Source organism: Temnothorax longispinosus, chromosome 7, assembly GCF_030848805.1.
Source record: "Temnothorax longispinosus isolate EJ_2023e chromosome 7, Tlon_JGU_v1, whole genome shotgun sequence".
NCBI classification, from domain to species: Eukaryota; Metazoa; Arthropoda; class Insecta; order Hymenoptera; family Formicidae; genus Temnothorax; species Temnothorax longispinosus.
The window spans coordinates 5,931,218-5,954,448 of record NC_092364.1 but is presented as its reverse complement, the minus strand read 5'-3'; positions in this window follow the sequence as shown (position 1 = coordinate 5,954,448).

Here is a 23,231-nt window from a genome sequence, read left to right as displayed (position 1 = left end):
ATATATTATATATATATATATATATATATATCTATCATATATATATGTAGGTCTAGAGGTATGTTCCGGGACTGTTTACGTTTTTTGAAATGTACAGTCCTGGAATATAACGCATATATATATGTAATCAGATTCAAAAAATTGTCCCGAAACGTGCCGTAGGACATGAATTTTTTCCAGGACAGTCCTGGAAACTGCCAAATGTCCTGGGAATATACCGATGTAAAAAAATAAAAGTCCCGGAACATACTTCCGGACCTACATATATATATATATATACAGGGTGTTCGATATAAAAGTAACCACCCGAATAGGGAAGGTAGATTGGGTCAAACTGAAAAGAAAAGTCTCGTACCATTTTGCAAAATTCGCAATAGTTAACGAGTTATTAAATAAAAACGTCTGAGCGTATGAGCGCACAAGGAGCGATAGAGGCGGGCCTCGGCGGCTGGCTGGGCTGGCACGGTGCCCGGCGCGCGGCGAGCGGTGGGGGTCGAGAGACGAGCGGCGAGCGGGGCGCGGCGCGGCGCGGCGAACGTCGAGCGACAGATGTTATACACTGCGGCGAAAAAGTATTAGAGCCAGCCCATACTAAAACTTACGATAATTCCTTCGCGTAAACGGGATTTTCCTTCGCATAAACGGGATTTTGTAGTAACTTACAATAATTTACTCCGCGTAAACGAGTGAATTATCGTAAGCTACTACAGAAGTAACGCGCTCGCGTAAACGTAGTAACAGGTAGCACACGTATTGCATAGGCATTGCCGTAGCGTCTTACGCCTTAGATAATATTAATTAGTTTAGCTTGAATTATGTGTAATAGAAACATTTAATTTTAGTAAATTTAATTATTTTGCATGTCAAAGTTTACGAGGTTTACCAAGCTTTACTTTAACTTTTGTTTATGTTAGAATAACTTTAATGGTGCGTGTCCACCTGCGAGTAAGACTCTCGAGAGTAGCTCTCGAGATTGATTCTCGCAAATGGACATATTCCTGGAGAGTACCTAACGGAGAATGAATCGCAGCTCTCGGCGAGCGAACTTTTCAAGACCTACTCGCAAATCGACACGACGTTATTTTACTCTCGGAGATCAGCTCGCCAAGCTCGAACGCTGTTCGTATTTTGAGAGCTACATGTTGAGAGTAAAAACCGAGATGGCAAAAGTTTGTTCCTTTGATGACACAAAGGAACTTATTGAATAATGCGGAAATCATGAACTATTGTAGAATACTACTGTGACAGAAATAAAAAAATTTTTAAATTTTTGTTCTGCGAATAAAGTGCGAAAAAAATTCATAATTAAAGAATTAGGTAACAATATTTTTAATATATTCTAAATGTCTTACATTTTTTTAAATGTACTTAATTCGCGATGTAAAAATGTATTTAATTTCAGCACTGTAACTAAAACGTGCAAAGTATGTAAAACTAAAGTGTAACTAATTATTGACCAAGTAATTAGAAAATGTATTAAAAATATTCTTATCTAATTCTTTAAATTATGAATTTTTTTTGCACTTTATTCGCAGAACATAAAAATTTTAAAATTTTTTTATTTCTGTCACAGTAGTATTCTACAATAGTTCATGATTTCCGCATTATTCAATAAGTTCCTTTGTGTCATCAAAGGAACAAACTTTTGCCATCTCGGTTTTTACTCTCAACATGTAGCTCTCAAAATACGAACAGCGTTCGAGCTTGGCGAGCTGATCTCCGAGAGTAAAATAACGTCGTGTCGATTTGCGAGTAGGTCTTGAAAAGTTCGCTCGCCGAGAGCTGCGATTCATTCTCCGTTAGGTACTCTCCAGGAATATGTCCATTTGCGAGAATCAATCTCGAGAGCTACTCTCGAGAGTTTTACTCGCAGGTGGACACGCACCATTAAAGTTATTCTAACATAAACAAAAGTTAAAGTAAAGCTTGGTAAACCTCGTAAACTTTGACATGCAAAATAATTAAATTTACTAAAATTAAATGTTTCTATTACACATAATTCAAGCTAAACTAATTAATATTATCTAAGGCGTAAGACGCTACGGCAATGCCTATGCAATACGTGTGCTACCTGTTACTACGTTTACGCGAGCGCGTTACTTCTGTAGTAGCTTACGATAATTCACTCGTTTACGCGGAGTAAATTATTGTAAGTTACTACAAAATCCCGTTTATGCGAAGGAAAATCCCGTTTACGCGAAGGAATTATCGTAAGTTTAGTATGGGCTGGCTCTAATATTTTTTCGCCGCAGTGTATAACATCTGTCGCTCGACGTTCGCCGCGCCGCGCCGCGCCCCGCTCGCCGCTCGTCTCTCGACCCCCACCGCTCGCCGCGCGCCGGGCACCGTGCCAGCCCAGCCAGCCGCCGAGGCCCGCCTCTATCGCTCCTTGTGCGCTCATACGCTCAGACGTTTTATTTAATAACTCGTTAACTATTGCGAATTTTGCAAAATGGTACGAGACTTTTCTTTTCAGTTTGACCCAATCTACCTTCCCTATTCGGGTGGTTACTTTTATATCGAACACCCTGTATATATATATATATATATATATATATATATATATATATATATATATATATATATATATATATCATATATATATATATATATATCCCATATATATATATATATATATATGGGGACAATCCACGTCACTTTTACCCCCCATCTGTCCAAAATTGGTATGGACGGATTTTAATGACTAAGGGCAGAAAATGTTCGTCTTGAAAAGAGCTTTCGAAAGGCGTGTGGCATATATTCGCAATTCAACATGGCGTCATGTACTTAAATCTGAAATTTTGAAATTATCCCTTTAAGCAGCCATAACTATGACGCCATGTTTAATTGCGCATGTTGGATTGTGCGACGGTGCGTTAATGCCATCATTATCCGCAACTTTTTGACCAAGAACGGAACGAATACCATCCAACAGCCATCGAATTCACCTGATTTGGCTCCCTGCGACTTCTTTCTGTTCAATTGAATCAAAAACCACTACGGAGAACGCGTTTTAGCAGCCGAGAGGAGATAATGGAAAAATCGAAGACGGCTCTGATGGCCATACCGAACACCGAGTATAAAAAATGTTTTGAGGATTGGATCAAGCGCTGGCATAAGTGCGTTGTAGTCGATGAGGAGTACTTTGAAGGGGACAATATTAATATTGATGAATAAACTTGTATTTGCATTTTTAAATAAATTCCGGGAACTTTTTGATCAAGGTAGTATATATATAATATATATATAATATTTTTATTTTTTAAATAAATATATATATGTCAAATACTTTTACTTTGCCAGTGAGTAGTGAAATTACAAAAATCCTTTGCTGCGACCAAACTGGCTAATATTTATTTAACAAGCACAACGCGTTTCAACCGAGATTCCGGTCCTTCTCAAGTGCGTACAATAAATTAACGCTTGCAAAACACTTCATTATACACAATGTGGCAGCAATGAGTCTAGGAACTAAAATACAAAAAAAGGTAAAATAATAAATTAACAAACTAAAATGACGTACGAAGAGTAAACTCAGGAATAAAATATCACTCAGTCGTCTGTCGTCACCTATAGTGAACGCACCACCGAATTTCACGTTTGTTAATATGACTCGCATATCTTTTATCGCCTTTGACACACAAAACATGTAATCGTTGCTATTTTATTCCTGAGTTTACTCTTCGTACGTCATTTTAGTTTGTTAATTTATTATTTTACCTTTTTTTTTGTATTTTAGTTCGTAGACTCATTGCTGCCACATTGTGTATAATGAAGTGTTTTGCAAGCGTTAATTATTATACGCACTTGAGAAGGACCGGAATCTCGGTTGAAACGCGTTGTGCTTGTTAAATAAATATTAGCCAGTTTGGTCGCAGCAAAGGGTTTTTTGTAAATATATATATGGTATTCAGTGCTAGAAGACGGTCAGAATAATCTACTGCTAAGAGCAGCACTAAATTATAAAATAAAGAAAGCTGCAAAGGCAAAAAAAAAATCAAGACGTGGAAAAGCGTGGTAATCAGCAAGAAGAAAAAGATATTAAAAATTAGACACAGAAGAAAAAGAACAAAAATAAGAAAATATAATATTAATTTGAAAAATTATAATGTAGAAAATTATTTGAGAAAAATAAATAAACTTTTTTATAAAAAATTAATGTACAATTATTAGAGTTTAGAAATAAATAATTATAAGACATATACAGACGTCAGGTACTTACATATATAGACTAGCTGGTTACCCGGGCTTCGCCCCGGAGGGCATACGTAATAAGACACGCGAATTCTCTCTCTCTTTCTCTCTCTCTTTCTTTCCCTCTTCCTCTCCCTCTCCCTCTCTCTCTCTCTCTCTCTCTCTCTCTCTCTCTCTGGTGAGTACAACGTGCACGTCCGTTTCGTTGTTGCTGCTTTGTACTAGCATATCTCTGCCGCAAGCTGCCTACGGGCAATTCCTGTTACAGAATCGAGCAGGTCTTTTGTTGCTTGTCGAGACTCATATTGCATCTTTCTCTCCTTGCAACTACTGTTTCGGATATTTTGAGGTATAATATCTTTCTTATTCTAACTTCACTTTCGGCTCATCGTTTTGGATTGGCGTGGACTCTTGCTGCACGTGCTTCTGCTTGTCTCATCTCTACGCTGTACTACTTCTCACACCTGCTTTATGCATGAGTTACCATCGGTGGGTTTCGGCACGTGCTACTTGTGACCGGACGGAGGGTTTTTACCGACACACCCTGTGTTAGATTCGTTATCATCGGTCGCCACTCGATTTTATTCACGAGAAATCGAGAAAGATTTATTTATCGTGCACTGACCCTTCGCTGGACCTCGCTATGTCCCTCGTTTCCTGCTTCAAGCCCGCCCGCTGGGACTGTGGACCATCGCTGGACCTTGCTTTGTGGACCGTCTCTGGGACCGCAGTAGCGTACCACTGGATTCGTTGCCCCTCTGGACCTTCGCTGGACCGCGTCTGGATCGTCCTTCGCTGGGTCGGGTAACACCGACAGGTAGGAATTACGGGAACGGGTGAGTCCTTCGCTTGGTGAATCGTGCAAATAATTTTGATCGTAAGTTATAGTGAGTTAATTAAACAATTTATTCTGCCCGTTTCTTTACAGGTACTCCGATCGGTTCCTCCCGGACTTGGAGTTTTGCCGCCCGCGTACAAACGTGAGTATAATTCGTGTCCTAATAGACTCTACAATTATTTTTTATGCCCGTGTTCTCTGATATCGCGAAGCGGAGTCTCCTCGTCCTCCGGCTTTTCTGCCCTCTTATAGTCGAGCTCGTTTCCCTACTCTTGCCCTGGCCCCGGCCAATTATCACGTACCCGTCGCATGTGGTCTTTGTACTCTCGTTGTTTTGACTCTCGCTCGCTTCCGCGTTCCAATTGTAATTGCTCGCACCTGTTCCCCTGCGTACAATAGATTCAGTGTACATTCCTCAGTTTTTTGGTGTTTTTGACGTTTGCCAATTGTAATCGCTCGCACATGCTCCCCTGCGTACAATAGATTCGGTGTACATTCCTTAGTTTTTCGGTGTTTTTGCCGTTTGCGAATTTGCATGGAAGCACGTACGCTTTTTCAAAAATTCTCGTCTTGCCGCTTTCACGAATGTTCCATTTGGTTCTACCCGAAGTTTCGTTTCCTCCCCTATTGCGATTTTATTTCGGACATTCTTTCGTCGTTTCGAATATTGTTTTATTATGGAAACGGAACTTCGCGTTTACAATTTTGAAGCGTTTCGCTATCACCCCGTGGTGATGTTTTGGTGACGCCCTCCGTACACCTGGGTCGCCCATGATCGCTCGCGACTTCCGGTTCGCGTTTTGCCGTTTCGCTCATCGCATGTCGACGGCCCGTTACTATTGTCGTTTCTTTAACCCATTGGGCCACTTTATCTCGCGATATCTCGCGGGAAATGTCCGGTTCAAGATATCGCAACCCGGTGGTCGGATAACGTCGCGGGTGGTACCGCTGTACCTTTTGGGTCTCCCTGAACCCTAATCCATCGTTGCTTCTCGCGGCGGGGTTTGGGTTCGCAATTTTGCGATCCAGTAGCTCAACTGCTCTGGAGTTTGTTTTTTCGCTCTCACGGGACCCGTACGCGCGCCATTCTATCGAAAAACTCGATTGATACATCTCGGGTTCAAATTGTTGGTACCCGTCAACTGATCGCGCCATTGCGCAGGACATCACCCTTTCTTCGTCGTCCTTCGCGCCATGGAATGTGTCTCGGTTCGCCCGTATCGGCCGTTTGTATTATCGCTATCCGGATGATCAGTCGAGTTTATCGCTTTTGATACGCCCTATACATTGTTTTCGGCTCATATCGAGCGCCACCGAATCAGCAACTTTGCGCGCCGCGTAGGGTTTGTTCCGCCGCATCTCCTGATATTCAATTGCGTGTCCCCCTCGCCATAAGGGGAATGGTCGAAGAAAATTACCGTTTGTTTCACCTTATCGCGCCGCTTTTTCGTGTGGGCCGGCCTTTAAGCCTTACTGATTCGTAAGATAAAGTACGGTTGACCTAACCGAGCTCGCCACTCACTCGCGACACTCGAGCCCGCGTAATCCGTATCGTTTTATAATCCAAAGAGAATGAACCTTTGTACATCGAATAAATTGCTTTTGCCGCGGAATTGACAAAATAAATGCGTTTAATCTTTATTGATCGACGCTTCTCACATACTCCACGTCATATTATCTGAGTGTTTAGTTTAGCAAATGCGAAAAAAAATCGTATTAATGGTACCGCACTTGCTACCATTATGCGTAAGCGTACCGCCCGCACAAGGAAACGAAAAGGAAAAGAAAACGAAACTTAAACTTATTTTATATATGACGCGTTGCATTTTCGCGTCACTCGCGCTGTCAATTTGCCAATATAAACTATTCTTAATGCTGAACCGCCAAATGAACTTTAACTCGCGTAATATAAATTAATAAATAAACTAATATAAACGATTAGGGTTATTAAGAATTACGAACTAAATTTACAAGCATTAAAATTAAGAGACTGGCGTCTCTGTGTAGATAACGAAATTAAAGCTAATTTGCAAAATAAAATTTATTGCTATTAATTAGGGCTAATTTTTTTTTAATTTAATTAGGAAAAAATTTACAGGGTTGCCTGGCGCTTCGCTTCTCGCGCGCCTTCGGTCGCTGCCCGCTCGGTGGACTCACCGCCCTCTTCTTTGATCGCCGCGAGGCCTCTTCTCACCGCCTGCTTCTTGGACGCCTTCCTGGCCTTTATCAAAGGCTTGGCGAGTATCACGTCGTCCGTGATTATCGGCTGCTGTCGCTGCTCCGTCAGGGCTGCTCCGAGCGCAGCTGACGGCTGCACGGGACGCGCGATTTCCAGCGCGATCGATAACGCGGTCAATAACGCGATGGCGGAGCGGGACGCGCGATTTCCGCGCGACCGATAACGCGGTCGATAACACGGTGACGAATCGGGGCGGATTTTGCGCGCGACCGATAACGCGGTCGATATCGCAGATCCACCGATCCAAGCGCCCCCTCGGAGCGCCCGGGTTCGACGATCTCCCCACCCCGGTGCCAACGTTGCGGCGCGAAATTCCCCATCACCCGCCTAGGGAATTTACGTTTTTCAGGTTACCACAAAATACTGTTATCTGATTGGACAGCCTCGAGTCTTTGTACTCAAATCTGATTGGACAGCGATAAGTTTTTGTCCAGTTACTAGTAAATTGCGTGGGAAATTTTCCCCCCGCAACTCCCCCCTCCGATGAACCTATACCCTTCTTCTCGATCCCCTCGCCCATCTTTTATGGCGTTCCCCCCGCGTGCGCGCGGCCCCCCTCGCTTCCCCTCGGGAGTACCCGGGCGCAGATGTGGGGGTTCCTATCCTACTGGTAAATGTATGACATATACTCGATACAATTGCGATACATTTGATAGAAATTAAACGTCTAATTTAACTTTGTCCTTTACTCTTCATTTAACGCTTGTCAAAATTGATTTATCTTTTGACTTGTTTCTTTGACAGACTTGTTTCTTTACTTAAATTACAGAGATACTTGATGTAATTGTGAAGCAAATATTACTTCATTCTGAGGCTCTATAGTCAAGGAGGCACCGGCCCGGTCCCGCGGAGTCATTTCCCATCGCCGAACAAAACAGCGCGACGAAGCGCGGCGTGTCGCATCGCGGAAATTGAAATAGGTGAGTGTATCTTTCGCGCGAACGGTGCGTCCTAGCGCAAAAGCGTAAGATACACTTTTCGCTTTTCAACGCGGTACGCGAATCCACGGTCGTTTTTCGCGTCCGACTTTTTTTTTCAACCAGTTTAGAGCCGATATCACAGTCTTGATTAACTCTTTTGGTCTCTTTCTAGGGGGACAGTTAGAAAGAGACGCAGAGTCAGTTTCATCGGAGGATCACGTTAATCGGAGACTGTGATATCGGCCCTTAATCTTTTTCTATTTTGCTGCGAATCAGAGGATCTCAGGCGATAACCCGGTGTCATATACCAGCCACCAGTCTTTCGGGAATCAAAGGTAAGTATTTAATCGTTATTATTTTTTTACAGTTGAGCCCCTTGCACAATAGGCGAAAGCGAGATAGCGACAGCGATAAAGTTTCCGACAAAGCTATATCTTTGTTGCTGTCGTTATCGCTATCTCGCTATCACCTATCGTGCAAGGGGCTTTAGGTACATCAAATTTATTATGTAATTCGTACAGATAACCGTAGAGAACGGATCAAGTCTGTTACGTACAAGCTCACGCATGAGCCTGATCTCGCGATTTAGATGAGGAAGCTGCGCACACAATTAATGAAGTGAACTATACTGAGATTATGTATTCGTATCTGACTTACAAAAGAACACTTATTTGTATCTCAATCAAAAATATACATAATACAAGTAGATTTCATACATAAATATAAGCTGTAAAATACAAGGAAAAAGAAGTAATTAGTCAATAATGATCCTTTCTCTGATTTTCATAATATTGTTCTTTTCTTTACAATCATCAGAAAGAAAAAAAATTTCTTATTTCATCTCGATCAATAGTTATCTGAAAGTACTATGTATGCTTTATCTTGTTTTGAAATTATTGACGTAGTCAAACGTATTTCGTATTGATATTTCTCAAAGAAAGGATCTTTTATATTAAACGACGCTGTCGCGGTGGCGCACCCGTGCTCATGCTGCGGCGGGGCCGTGTTACGCTGTGCGAGGCATTCCCGGCGCTTTTCCAGCGGCAGGTCCCGGTGGTCCGCCCGTCGGCCGACCACTCCGCCGTGCGTCCTCCGAGCGCCCGTTCCTCCCTCGTCGCGACTATCGTCGTTACATCTGGTCGTTATCCCACGCTCCGGCACCACCTGTCATCCCTACGGAATGTTTCTCAAAAAAGGTTAGTTAACGCGGGTAGCCCTTCTTCGACCCGAGTCGAGGCGCCATCCCTGACCTTCCCCTCGGCCGAGCTACCGTCTGGGCGGCGGGCGCGACAAATGTCACGTCACAACTCCCCCTTCCCAGACGAGTGCCGAGGGAACTGCGGCCCCGATAACCGCGATCACCACTCCGGCACCGATCAGTGCCACCATGCCAAACACAATAAATGCGCAATTTGCCCATACCCTCGAAAGGCTCTCATGACCCGTCCCCGCCCGCAACACTTCATGCCCCCGATACCGATACCGAACCAAAGGCCCCCGACCTCCACCCGAATCGTTACCCCCGGACAGCGCTTCCGTTCGCGAAACAAACTCTCCCCCTCTGGTAGGTAGGATATACACAACATATGAAGAAACCGTTCCTTGTTTTACCAATGTCATTACTTTGGGGAATTACATACGCACCGGCAGCTCGCCGGTACCGTGGGGGAAGCAAAACATAACGGGGTGGCACACACGCACAAAGGAAAATCGGCCACTGGCCGTACAGCAGGGTTTTCGCTAGCGGGTGCTCTTATGGCTGAACAAAAAAAAAACCAAACGGAAACTGTCGACATCCGCGACCCCGCCGGGGCTTCGTCGGCCACTGTTCCTCCACGAAACACAAAAAAAAGAAAAGGAACCCAAAGGTAGAAGCGGGCAAAAACAACAAAAGCAAACAAAACAAAAAAAAAGGAGAACTGGGGGAGGGTCCTTTGCGGCCCCATGACCGCTACTCTCTGGACGGTCGGCCGCGGCTGAGGCTCCGCTGGCGGTCCCTGGGTCCTCGCGGGCCGGTGTAGGGCTGGGCCCGTAGGTAGGCAGGAGCACAGTGCGGGCATCCCCGGAGGGTGACGTCCTGTTCCCCGCAGCCAAAGCAAAAGTCGTGTTTCCGGGGCAGGGGGCAGTTCGCGTATGAGTGCCCCCCGGAGCCACAGTTCCAACAGCTGGAGAGCGCCTCCCACGTAGAGCCATGGCCTCGTCTACCTGGCCGCCCGCCTGGACCGCGACCTCCCTCTGCCGCGGTGTCCCAGCTCGCTCCGCCAGCTCTCTTCGGGCATTCTCCAGGAGGCGGTGGGCCTCGTTCACCTGGCCCCATGCGCGGCATTCACTTTCTCGGGCGGCCTTTACCTCTGCTCAAACCGTCCGAAGGTAGTTCTCCAGGCGCTCCATCTCCGCCCCCGTCCCCCTGATGGTGGTCTCAAGCCGGGCCTGATCCGCCATTAACTGGTCCAGCCGCTCGGGCTCCCACGTCCCCTCAGTCTGCGCTTCGGCGCTCCTCCCCTCCGCGCCCCGGTCCTGGGTCTGGGTCTCCGCGTTCCGCTGCCGGGCCTCGCGCACTTCCGCCACCGTCTCAGCCAGGTCCGCCCAGAAGTACGGGTCGACCTGGTCGACGAACCACCACACCCAAGGGTGTTCGTCATAAAACTCTAACCATATAAGACAGGCCTGGAGGCCGGCCATCGCCTCGGCGCTCTCGGTACCTCTTCGGTAACTCGAACCCTAATCATTAGGGGCAGGAAGGTGGTAAGGCTTTAGGTCCTGAACATGTACTTTTCCTATATCCGTCCGGCCGCTCTAACTCGTAGATGACCGGAGAGATCACACGCTTAACCCGAAGTGGTCCCTGGAACTTCGGTGCCAACTTCCCCGCAACATTTTGTGCCGCCGACGACAGTACGTGCTGTCGTCGTAATACCGAATCGCCGACGCGAAACCGACGCGGTCGCCTACGTAGGTTATACCTCGCGACCTGCTGTTGGTTCGCCTGCTCTAAATTTTCCATCACCCACTCCCTGACCGCGCTCATCTCCGCCATCCGTCGTGACCATTCCGCGGGATCTCCCTCCCCCGCCTCGGTAACATCCTCGCGACGGTCGCGCAACGCATCGGGCGGTAACAGCTCCCGTCCAAAGTTTAAAAATGCTGGGGAAGTACCCAGGGAGGAATGACTCGCCGTATTGTGCGCAAACCGTAGTCACAACAAATGCTTGTCCCATTCTCGGTGATCTTTTTCGATAAAGGCGACGATCATTGTCTTCAACACCCTATTCACTACTTTCCACGGGGTTCGCCTGAAGGTGGTAGGGAGGTACCGTAACGTGCGTTATCCCGTTCTCGTCCGCGAAGCCCTTCATGACCTTATTTATAAACTCCGTCCCGTTGTCCGTTAAAAGAGTCCTCGGGGTGCCCCATCGCGTCACGATCAAGTCTTCGAGCGCCTCCTTTATCTTTGGCCCCGTGGCCGCCCGCAACGCCCGGATTTCTATCCACTTAGTAAAACGATCTTGCACTACTAGCAGGTATTGGTATCCCGCCTTGCTACGGGGCAACGGCCCCATAATGTCCGCGGCGACGGCGGTCCACGGCCCCTCCACCGCGCGGCGGCCCATCCCCCCCGCGGGACCCGACTGCTCAACCTTCGTTCGTTGGCACACGTCGCAGGTTCTCACATGTTTCGCCACGTCCCTGAATAGGTTCGGCCAATAATACAAAACGGCTACCCGGTGGTATGTTTTCTCAACGCCTAGATGACCCGCGTGGGGGGCGTCGTGCGACTCGCGAAGGGCCTCCGCGCGAAACTCACGCGGCAACACCAGTTTCCAACGATTGAGATCCTCCACGATATCCGAAACAACTAATCTCGGCCGCAAAAAATACAATCGCCCCTCCACGATTCTCCAGTGCGCGAACCTTCGGGGATCGGTAGCCACTTCCGTGAATCGCTTTCGGTACCAGATATCCGATGTGTCTTTACATTCCGGGATTTCCACCGCGACGTTTACGCTACCGGCATCTCCCCCCTCTCCCTCATACATACGAGACAGCGCGTCCGGCACGTGGTGTAGAGCTCCTTTACGATATTCCACGGTATAGTCGTATTCCAACAGCTCGAGGGCCCACCGGGCCAACCGACCTGTCGGATTCTTCAGGTTGTGTAACCATCGCGAACTGCTGTGGTCAATTACCACCGTAAATTTATACCCTTCCAGATAAGGCCTGAATTTCTGGATAGCCCACACCACGGCCAGACACTCCTGCTCGGTAACCGAATATTTCTTTTCGGGATCGGTCAACACGCGGCTCGCGTACGCTATCACCCGTTCCTCGCCCCCCAGCTTTTGGGTTAGAACGGCCCTGAGCCCCACCAAACTCGCGTCGGTCTGCAATATAAAGGGCTCCTTAAAGTTAGGGCACGCTAGAATAGGCGCGGACATCAGGCGTTCGCGAATGCAGTCGAAGGCGCGAGACTGCTCATCCCCCCACTCCATCGCCTATTCTTCTTTAACAGGCGGGTCAGGGGTTCACTGAGCGTGGCAAATTGCGGTATGAATTTTCGGTACCACGAGGACATTCCGAGAAAACGACGTAACTGCCTCAAATTACGCGGAGCCTGGTATTTTAGAATCATTGTACTTTATCTGGGTCGGTCGCCAAGCCCCTTCCCCAACGATGAAACCCAGGTACCGACCTGCGGTTTGCAGAATTCGCATTTCTCAAGGTTTATCGTTAAGCCCGCCGCCGCTATCTTACTGAAGCCGTGCACTAAGACGGTGCGCGGCCAGCTCCTGAGCAAACCCCGTGTAGTGATTACCCGTCTGACGCCCGAGCAGATGAGGCAAGCAGAGCGACGGGCGACGCCGCAGCCGCGGCGAGTAGCTGAGGGGAGCCGGCGAAGCACGCCATCGCCGGTGGTAAGTCGCCAATTGGTCCAGCACTCTGTGCAATTGGCGGGAGACGCGCGCCTATGGGGCTCTCCCGCCGAACTCGAGACAATCAGGCGCGCTGCCGAAGCATTCGACAGCGCGTACCGGATCGAGCTGACCCGTGTCACGGTCACCGACACGGTCACCATTACAGCTTTGCCGACGCAGCCGTGGAAGCAGCCGGAGGAGGAGGACTTTGTCAGCCCGTCCAGCGAGGAAGGCGAGTCACCTGACGAGGGGACATTCCCATATAGATTTTAAGTCATGCGAACGTTCCGAGGACGGAGTCAGGGAAACCGCGTGTATATATTTCCTCTATTTATTAAAGTCTTGAGCCCATCCGTCCGGCGTAATAGTTAGTAAGATATGCGACAGCGGTCGCTGGGCAGCGGCCCATTTAGGACATAGGAATTTTCGTTTTCGCGATCCACGAATTATTTCTTTTAGTTTGGTTTTCTTTTCTCGGCACGAAGTGCCCGGCCCGACCATGGGAGTAATTAGTTTTGATTTTGACAGGTGCGTGGATCCGCAGATGCACCAGGACAATGTATGGTCGAGCCACACACAATCTTCAACGCGCGACCGCGTAAAACAGGTAACGCGCGCGTCAGGCGAACGAGAGTCGAGATGCCGACTCCTGGTATCCTCAAAAGAGGATCCTACGAAAACCAACGCGATCTGACCGCGCAAACATGGGGTTTGCCGGACATCCGGCAAAACACACGAATGGAGCGCCGTAGCGCCAAACGGCATAAACTGCCGCCAGAGGAAGGCCTCACCGACCTCTGAAAACAATCGCGAGAACGATCCGATCGCGCGAACCCCAGGTTTGCCGGACACGTCACGAAAAGGCGAGCGCGAAGACGCAGCGCCAAAAGGCTGAAACTGCCGCCAGAGGAAAGCTTCACCGACCTCTGGAAACTATCGCGAGCGCGATCCGCCCGTGCAAACACCCGTTCGCCGGACAAGGGGCTATATCGCGAACGAAGCGTCGTGGCGTCACGACACGGAATCTGCACGCTTAGGGGGTGCGAACAAACCCCAGGGACCGAACGCGAACGCGATCTGACCGCGCAAACACCCGGTTTGCCGGACAGATACGATATATTGAACCGAGCGTCGGACCGGACTGAAATTGGATATGCGCACTCAGGAAAGGTCGATAGGGCATATGAGTCAATCGCGAGCGCGATCTGACCGCGCAAACACCCGGTTTGCCGGACAGATACTAAAGATTCAAACTGCGTCCTCGGGGATACCTGGTACACCCGAGGATCGAATCGCGATCAAAATCCGACCATCCTAACGGGGGGTTGCCCGGACAGTCCAGACAACTGGTCTTTCTAGACGTCGGCTACAGGAAGTAGGGCCGGAATACGACTGGTATGGGCCTAGAGAGTAGGCAGATAGGTCGCCGCCATTGGCGGACGTTTAAAACGCGACCTGGACGTCTTCTCCAGGAAGTCGACGCGGAATCGAGGTCGGGGACATCCGAGAGACCTTGCGCACAGGTCGGCGCCGTACAAAGTTCAAAAATGTAAAAGTTGAATTGTTGCTACCCGGAAGTTAAAAGAGCGCGACACAAATAGTGTACTAGCGTTGGAAATTTTCATCGCGAACATCTGGCGCACACCTGGTGTGCCGAAACGCGTAAACACCTATTGTTAAGGCGTAGTAATGGAAATTTCCAGAACGGAGAAAGCGGCCGAGACCCCATGGAAGGGGAAAAACATCGGTGGTAGGGAGCCCGAGAGAGCAACGTTTCTCGAGGCAGTCTCTCGTGGGCGCTCGTACGGTAGCAATCTCGCGCGTATTATCCCGGCGTATCGTTGAGAATATTCGCGAACGCGAAACGGAATACGATTAATTAAGCCTACCGCAGTGTCCGAAACAAACGGAAACGCCCGCTAACAGCGTTACGTGACGCCGATACGAAAGGCGTATGGGTTTTCGCGTACCTGAACCGCGAAATCGCACTTTGCGAGAAGTGCGACCGCCATCTTGTGTGGCAATCGTTAATTGTGAACCACCAACATTGTGCAACAAGAGTTAACAATAAAAGCAATAATTATTTGCAAAAATCCAGACGAAATATCAATTACTTACCCATAACTTACCTGAACAAGCGGCTGTCCGGCCATCTTGGTGATAGCGTGGACCGATCTTCAAGGTCATCACAGATTCTACTTCAGAGGAGGCCATTGATGAGGAAACCGTGGCGGAAACCTGCAAAAAAGCGATATTAGTTGTAGTTACGCGGACAGTTCTCATACTTACCTGGTTGTCCGGCTATCTCCCAAACGCGTTGATCCTGGACATCGGTGAGCAACGGTGATCCACGACATCGGCGATGGTGATGAAGCAGCTGTCGACGAAACCTGAAAATAAGAGAGAATTAATAGCGTTTTACTTATATTAATGTCGGGACTTAGCCGATCAAGCGGTTGTCCGGCTATCATGGTTCCACGGATGAGGTAGATGAATGATCGATAGTGGAGGTGATTGGCAGAGCATCCCAGAGGAGGCAACCGTGGCGGGAATCTGAAAGTGAAAGGGTTAAGGAGATATTACCTGATCAAGCAGCTGTCCGGATGACAGGCATCCCTGGCTGGCCGATCGAGGTCATACCTAGCGGTATCCAGAGCTCAGGCGATGCTTACTGAGCAGTTGTGGCGGGATTGAAAAAATAAAATTGTTTAAACAATTGTTCACATTTTGGCTGATTTTCATTACAAATACCTACCTTCTCGGTACATAAAGGTTAAACCGAGTGGCGACCGATGACTAATAGGACAAAATAGCGTACCCCGTGGCCCGATTATGCATCGTTCGGTCACAACCTAACACGCGCTTGAGCCATTTCATGTGCTCCTCGAACGTCTCAGTCGCGATAATGGTGTCATCCAAATTTTTAAACGCGAACGGCTTCATCTCCGGGCCTATTAACGAGTCAAGTAGTCTCTGAAAGGTAGCCGGGGCGTTGTGCAGTCCATACGGCATTTGGCAAAAATAGAAAAGTCCCATCCCGGGGACGCTAAAGGCGGTAATCTCGCGGCTATCTTCTGCCAGTGGTACCTGAAAATACGCCTGACTCAAGTCAATGGTCGATATGTACTTTGCCTTTCGCAGCTTATTTGTGATACCCTCCATGTTCGGTATCGGGTATGCATCCTTTTTGGAGATGTTATTTACCCCGCGAAAATCTATGCAGAACCGGTATTTTCCGTTCGGCTTTTTAACCTTGACTATGGGGTTCGACCATTGGCTTGACGACGGTTCTATGATACCGGCTTTTAACATTTTGACGACCTCCGCGCGAATGGCCTCTTGGACTTTCGGCGATACCAGGTAACATCGCTGTTTAATGGGCGCGTGCCCCTCCACGTCGATTTTATGTTCGGTTAAGTTTGTGATACCCGGATCTTCTGAGGGAGTCGGTATCGTTCGCAGGAAGGAATTTAATTTACATTAAAAACGGCGATGCGAGTCAGCGCAGAACGTGGAGCGCAATAAAGTTTAGGCGTGTATTTACATATGACGAACGTTTCGGCCCCTCAATTGGGTCATCTTCAGCGTTTATTAGTAAAATGAAACTATTCCTGCGGAAATCGAAGCAGCAAACTCCCTTCCTGGAGAGATGTCATGGCAAGCGAGCAAATAAAACCGGTTGCGGTGGACATTCCACTAAAATCGAAAAAGCTATAAGTTTATCGTTACAGAAAGAAAAGGAGAAAGCTCACCTTAAGCTCCGCAGTAGTCGAGACAAGTACAGAATAAAAAAGTCGCAGCAATACAATATAAAACCGGAGAGTAGCACATCTCGGAATTAAAGTAAGAACATTGCAGTCAACGTAAAGTTAGAAACGATGATCGTTTGTGCTACTCTCCGGTTTTATACGATACGCGAGCTTTCGAGCAGGGCTTTGAATGTTTCTGGCTACGATCTCGGCCGGCCACGCGCCCGCGATCCCGACAAACCGACGCTATAATCTTCCCGGCACCCACAACGGCGGGAGCCGGTATCTAAGTACGACACGTAATCGGGCCGATTCACACGGTAATCTACTCGATATACGCCTTTCTGGCACTGGGTCGCGACCGAGATCGAGTCTTCAATTAATAAGCAGCACCGGAGTGGAGATCTTACAATTCGGCTGCTCGCTGCGGCTCGGCGGCGTCGGGGCGCTCTTCCAGGGGTGGCTCCTCGTCCGCGGCTAGATCGACAGAGGAGCGGCCGGCTCGGCGGGACCACGCCGGACCCCCGCACTTGCGCCCTCAAGCTCGCGGTTCTTCCGCCCCGCCGATTGGTCATGTGTGTCGCCCTGTTCGCGACGTTGCAGACGATTTCCGCCATTTTCCCGCGGCCCGTTTTGACTTGGCTGCTGGTTGCGCGCGGGCCCCTCGCGGTTTCCCGCCCGGCTGGCCAGGCCGTGGCGACGCCGCTCGGCCCTTGGGGCGCCGTTGGGTGAGTGTGTGGGTCGTCCACCCGCGCTGCAGTCGCGGTGGCGCACCCGTGCTCATGCTGCGGCGGGGCCGTGTTACGCTGTGCGAGGCATTCCCGGCGCTTTTCCAGCGGCAGGTCCCGGTGGCCCGCCCGTCGGCCGACCACTCCGCCGTGCGTCCTCCGAGCGCCCGCTCCCCCCTCGTCGCGACTATCGTCGTTACATCTGGTCGTAATCCCACGCTCCGGCACCACCTGTCATCCCTACGGAATGTTTCTCAAAAAAGGTTAGTTAACGCGGGTAGCCCTTTCTCGACCCGAGTCGAGGCGCCATCCCTGACCTTCCCCTCGGCCGAGCTATCGTCTGGGCGGCGGACGCAACAAATGTCACGTCACATACAATACAGTCCAAAATTGCGACAGAAGTGCATAATATCTGTGATTGAACGAGTACTTACTGTACTCTTGCAGCTGTACTGTACTCCGCAGACGTGGATGTATGGCGACGGCGTATGCCAATGATCTGTTCGTGCCTGTCGAAGGACAGAGCCGGGCAGATCTGGAGAGAAAGGGGAACGAGTGGATGAAGATAGTGAGTGAATGGGGTGCGAGTGTCGGTGTGAAAGTGTCAGAGAGCAAAACAGTGATGATGCTCCTGAAAGGGAATATGTCGGAAGCGAGACACCCGAGCGTTAGTGTGAATGGGAAGCATGTGAGGTATGTGAAGTGTGTGAGATATTTGGGTGTGTGGATGGGCGAGCGAATGAGTTTTAAGCCGCACCTGGAGCGTATGAGACAGAAGTGTGTGAGTGTAGTAAGTAATTTGAGACGTGTGATGAGGAGCGAATGGGGATTGCGAAAGAGTGCATGGCGTGTAATCTACAAGGGTTTGTTTGCTGCGTGTGTTATGTATGGTGCGAGCGTGTGGTACGAAGCCATGGAGTACAAGTATGCGCGAGTGGCGATCAACAGGTGCCAAAGAGTGGCGATGAGCGCCTGTTTGAGTGTCTGTAGAACGGTCTCCACGGAGGCCATGCAGGTATTGATGGGTGGTCTTCCGTGGGACCTGGAGTGCGTGAAAAGAGGTATGACTGTGAGGATTAAGAATGGCTGGAGATTGGGTGAAAGAGGTGTTGTGAGCGAAGAGGAAGTGAGAGCGAGAGATGTGGATGAGTGTTTGGAGTTGCTGAATGCTAGATTGTATGAAAGATGGCAGAATGAATGGGATAACGGTGCGAAAGGACGAGTGACACATGGCTTCGTACGGGATGTAAGGTTTGCCGAGGCTTGTCCGGGGTTCGAGCCGAGCCTATGGCTCGGCTATATCTTGACGGGTCACGGCAGTTTGAATGAGTTTCTGCATAAAAGGGGATTGTCTGAGACCGAAGGTTGTGCGTGTGGTGCTAAGTGCGAGGATTGGAAGCATGTGATGGTTGAGTGTGAAATGTACGAGGATGTTAGGAACCTGAACGAATGGGGAGTCAGGGTGAGTGAGGATGGAAGAGTGGACGTGAGCGAGGTACTAGAGCGAAAGGAAAGATACGAGAGTCTGAGCAGGTTTGCGGCTTGTGTGTTTCAGCGAAGAATGAATGTGAATGCGTGAGATGTGCGAATGCGGCTTACCGGGGCCGGGTCTGCAGGAGACCCAACCGGGAGTGGCTTCGGCTGCAAAGATCCGACCAGTGATCTAGACTGGTACCACGGGGACCGGTCGCCCAGGGAGCTTGCTCCCGCCGGTCGCGGGTAGGACCATCGTGGTGGCAGTGGTTGAGCCAAATGCTGGCTAGGATACCCGAGTTCACGAACTTGGGTGTCCGACGGGTGAGCTTGCGTCCCCACAGCTCGGGTGCCAGCCTGCTTAGCTGGTAGAGCGTGGATAGTCGCTCGCCCCGACCAGTGGGTTGCCGCGGGATCCTGTAATCCTGCGGCGCACTGGTAGTATCGACCTCGGTCGGTACGCGCTGATTGGGCGTATCCCAATCTCGCGCCCATGGGGGCCGTGTGGATAAGGCTCTACGAACAGGTGCCGCACGCTAAATCAAACGACATATTCTGTACTCTTGCAGCAGTCTATTGTAAGAAGCTAAATAGTATAAAATTTTAATTAAATTGCGTAATTGCGCATTATCATTTCTCCATGTAGCATGTATTACAGTTCGATTTTCTAAATTTTCAACATCTACAGCTCCATGTAAATAAGCACCATTTTCTTTACTAAGATAGTTATGTAAAGCACAACATGCAAGGGTAATATTTTGCACAGTTTCAACTGGTAAATATTTGTGTTAAATCTATTTGCTAAAATGCCGAAGGCATTTTCAACGATTCTTCTACCTCTACTTAATCTGTAGTTGTATATTCGCTCATCATGAGATAAATTTCGTGTTGGATAAGGTTTTAGTATATGATTTTGCAATGGAAAAGCTGCGTCAGCTAAAATAACATAAGGAATGGGTTCATTCATATCAGGTAATGGTTTATTTCCAGGCACATCAACTGGATTTTATGGATCATTTAAAAATTATGCTAAGTCGCTGTTACGAAACACTCCACCCTACCATTACCTGATATGAATGAACCCTACATCACTTACCCTACCATTAACACCGACATTGACATAAGTGAATTGATATTTGGCATTGACTAATGCTAAAAGAACGATACTATTTGTACCCTTGTAGTTGTGATACAACGAACCATCTTGAAGTGGTACTTAAAATTCTATGTGTCGACCGTCTATAGAACCAATACAGTTTAGAACGTTCCATATTTCAAAATAATTATTTGCAATCTGTTCCCATTCAGCATTTGTAGTTGGTATCTGTAAAAATTATTTAATACATTATCAAGAGACACGGTAGTGTCTCGTGCAAAGTATACGCGGAGCGAGACCGACCGTGACTCTTTTACGCGACGCGAAGGGTTGCGAGTACTCGAGATATTGAGATCTCAATAACGATCTCGATAACGGATTAAGTTTTAAGTAGGCTTAATCGATAGCTTGGGGTCGAATTAGGGAGGAGGGGTTCTCTTATAATATTCCCCTACGTGCCCTACGAGCGGAAATATTGCGACGCAAAGTCCAAATGTGAAAATTTTAATACTGTATAAAGGCTCAATATATCAAATATTAGAATTAAACAGGCAATAAGAGCCAAGCGTGGTTACAATTGCTAATATTTATTACATGTCAATAGAGTGTCAATTACAAAATTACGTACGTTTCGACCCTTTTTTTGGGTCATCCTCAGCGAGTTGTCTACACATTACATAGTACTAAATCTAAATAGGGCCTTCCTTTTCCTTTTCCGTAAGCCTCTTCGACGAATCAATTCCTCCTAACGGTCTCTTGGGTAGATGCACACTCCGAAGCCTTCCCAGGTACCTTAGTGTGTGATTTCCTGGTTTGAGCGCCAGGAAATTCGTTTGCAGATAATCAGTCATGATTCGATGAAAAAGATACCTATACAGATACTCAGAGTGACAACTACCCCAGGACTGTATGCATACAACACGTTATGCGATGCGTAACGCTACTTACAGATAGTGCAGTCATTCGTCACATCGCAGTTATTCTCCTTGCACGACTATCCGTGACAGCAAAGGAACGGACTGTGTCTCGTCAACGCTTAGACAAACAATGACACAACCGCTCTTACAATATCATTGCTGTACATGGAAGGGGAAATATGACAAACAACAATGTTTTTATATTTTCGCAAGACCTTCAATAACATTTATATACATTTCAGGCAAATTCTCCGTGTCCGTTTGCAAATTTATACCGTTTGTTTGTTTTTTGATGTAAATCATTTCAGATATTAATCTTTTATTTAGAAACCGTTCCCTATCTAAGATCTTCACATCATTCCAAATAAAATCGTGATTACATTCAACCCTATGGTCCGTCACCACTGAATGACCACTACTATTCCTCCTTACGTGAGATTCATGCTCTTTTATTCTCGTATGCAGTTGTCTACCGGCCTGTCCAACATAGGATGCATCACAGTTTTTACAGTTAATTTGGTATACTACGTTCCTAGCTGACGAATTAGGAAGAACATTCTTATGTACTTTAATGAATTTGTTTAATTTGTTTGTGCTCACATACGATAGCTTTAATTCAAGATCTTTCGTGATATTTTTGTATTTTTCTGTTAATGTGGGGACATATGGTATCACAAAAAATGGACCTCTATCAACCGTCTTTTCCCTTGCATTGACATGGAGGTTTGCAAAAAGATATCTCAGGCGTTCATACATGACTTTAAAAATAAAATCTAACGGGTAGCAATTTTTTATTAAAATACGAACTATTGATTCCAAGTTTTTTTGCTGAAATTCAGGATGTGACAATCTAAAGACTCTGTCCGTTAGACTAATGACCGTGCCTTTTTCTGGCAAAGAGCATGTTGTGATAAGAAGTTCAAATATCTCCCAGAAAATGTGGACTTATGAAACCAATCAAATATCAAGCAGTTTTTAGAGCATATGATAGTAACCTCCAAAAAATTCAACCTGTCATCCACACTGACCTCCATAGTGAATTGCAGCCTAGGGTGGAATGAATTGAAAATCTCCAACGTGTGAGCACAACTGGTGGAAGGCACCGCCATCGCAATATCGTCGACATATTTACAGTAAAACGGAGGGATAAAATCTAATATTGTTAACGCTTTTATTTCAAGGTCCTGCATTACAATGGATGCGTTCCGTTTCACGCATGAAACGCAGCGCATCGCATGAGCGCATTGTCTCGGTCCGTTTTTCCCTCCTTCCCGCCTAAATAATTCTCGCGCATGGACCACGCATGGACTACATCATCTCGGGAGCTGAGGCAGCTCATGCGCTCTCATGCGCTGCACAACATGGCGCGGCATTGTGGTGGGAGAACGTTCCCATGCGCGCATGAACTGCATATGGAGTGAAACGGAACGATCTTGTGCGCTTCTATGCGCATCATGCGTGAAACGAAACGCACCCAAGGTCAACCACTATGGGAGATAACCCATCGGTGAGCCGAAAGTTTGCTGGTAGATTACCCCATTGAAAATAAAAAACGTTGATTTCAGTACCAGTCTAACTGCAAGAAGGAACTCAGATTTCGGAATCTTGTAATTCGCAGATATGTAATTCCACCTTAATGAAATACTTTCAAGTACCATCTCAATAGGAACGTTAGTAAAGAGGGAAACAACATCTAATGATATTAGTGTATAGCCCTCCTCGATACTAACGTTGGACAGTTTTTTAACTAATTCAAAGCTATTTGCAGTATAACTCTGCCCTTTCGGAAAACTGTTGTGCATTATTGTATGGAGACATGCCGTTAAATTATAAGAAGGGCTATCTATGGATGATACTATTATCTAAAAGGGCAATTTTTTTTTGTGAATTTTAGGCAGGCCGTATGCTCTCGGTAAAATTCCGTCACTACAATAAGACGTTTGTATTCTGAATTGTTATAATTCGGACCTCTTCCATCTCGACAACAATTCACGAATGCGCGATGTAAGTTTTTTTGTGGGATCTTTTGCAACGATTTTGTATGTTTCCGTATCTTTTAGTAAATCCTCGATGCTGTCGACGTACATTCTACAAGCGCTACCGTAACATTGCCCTTGTATGCCCTTGTAATATCAAATGTCAAGTTTTCTTCTAAAAATTTTTT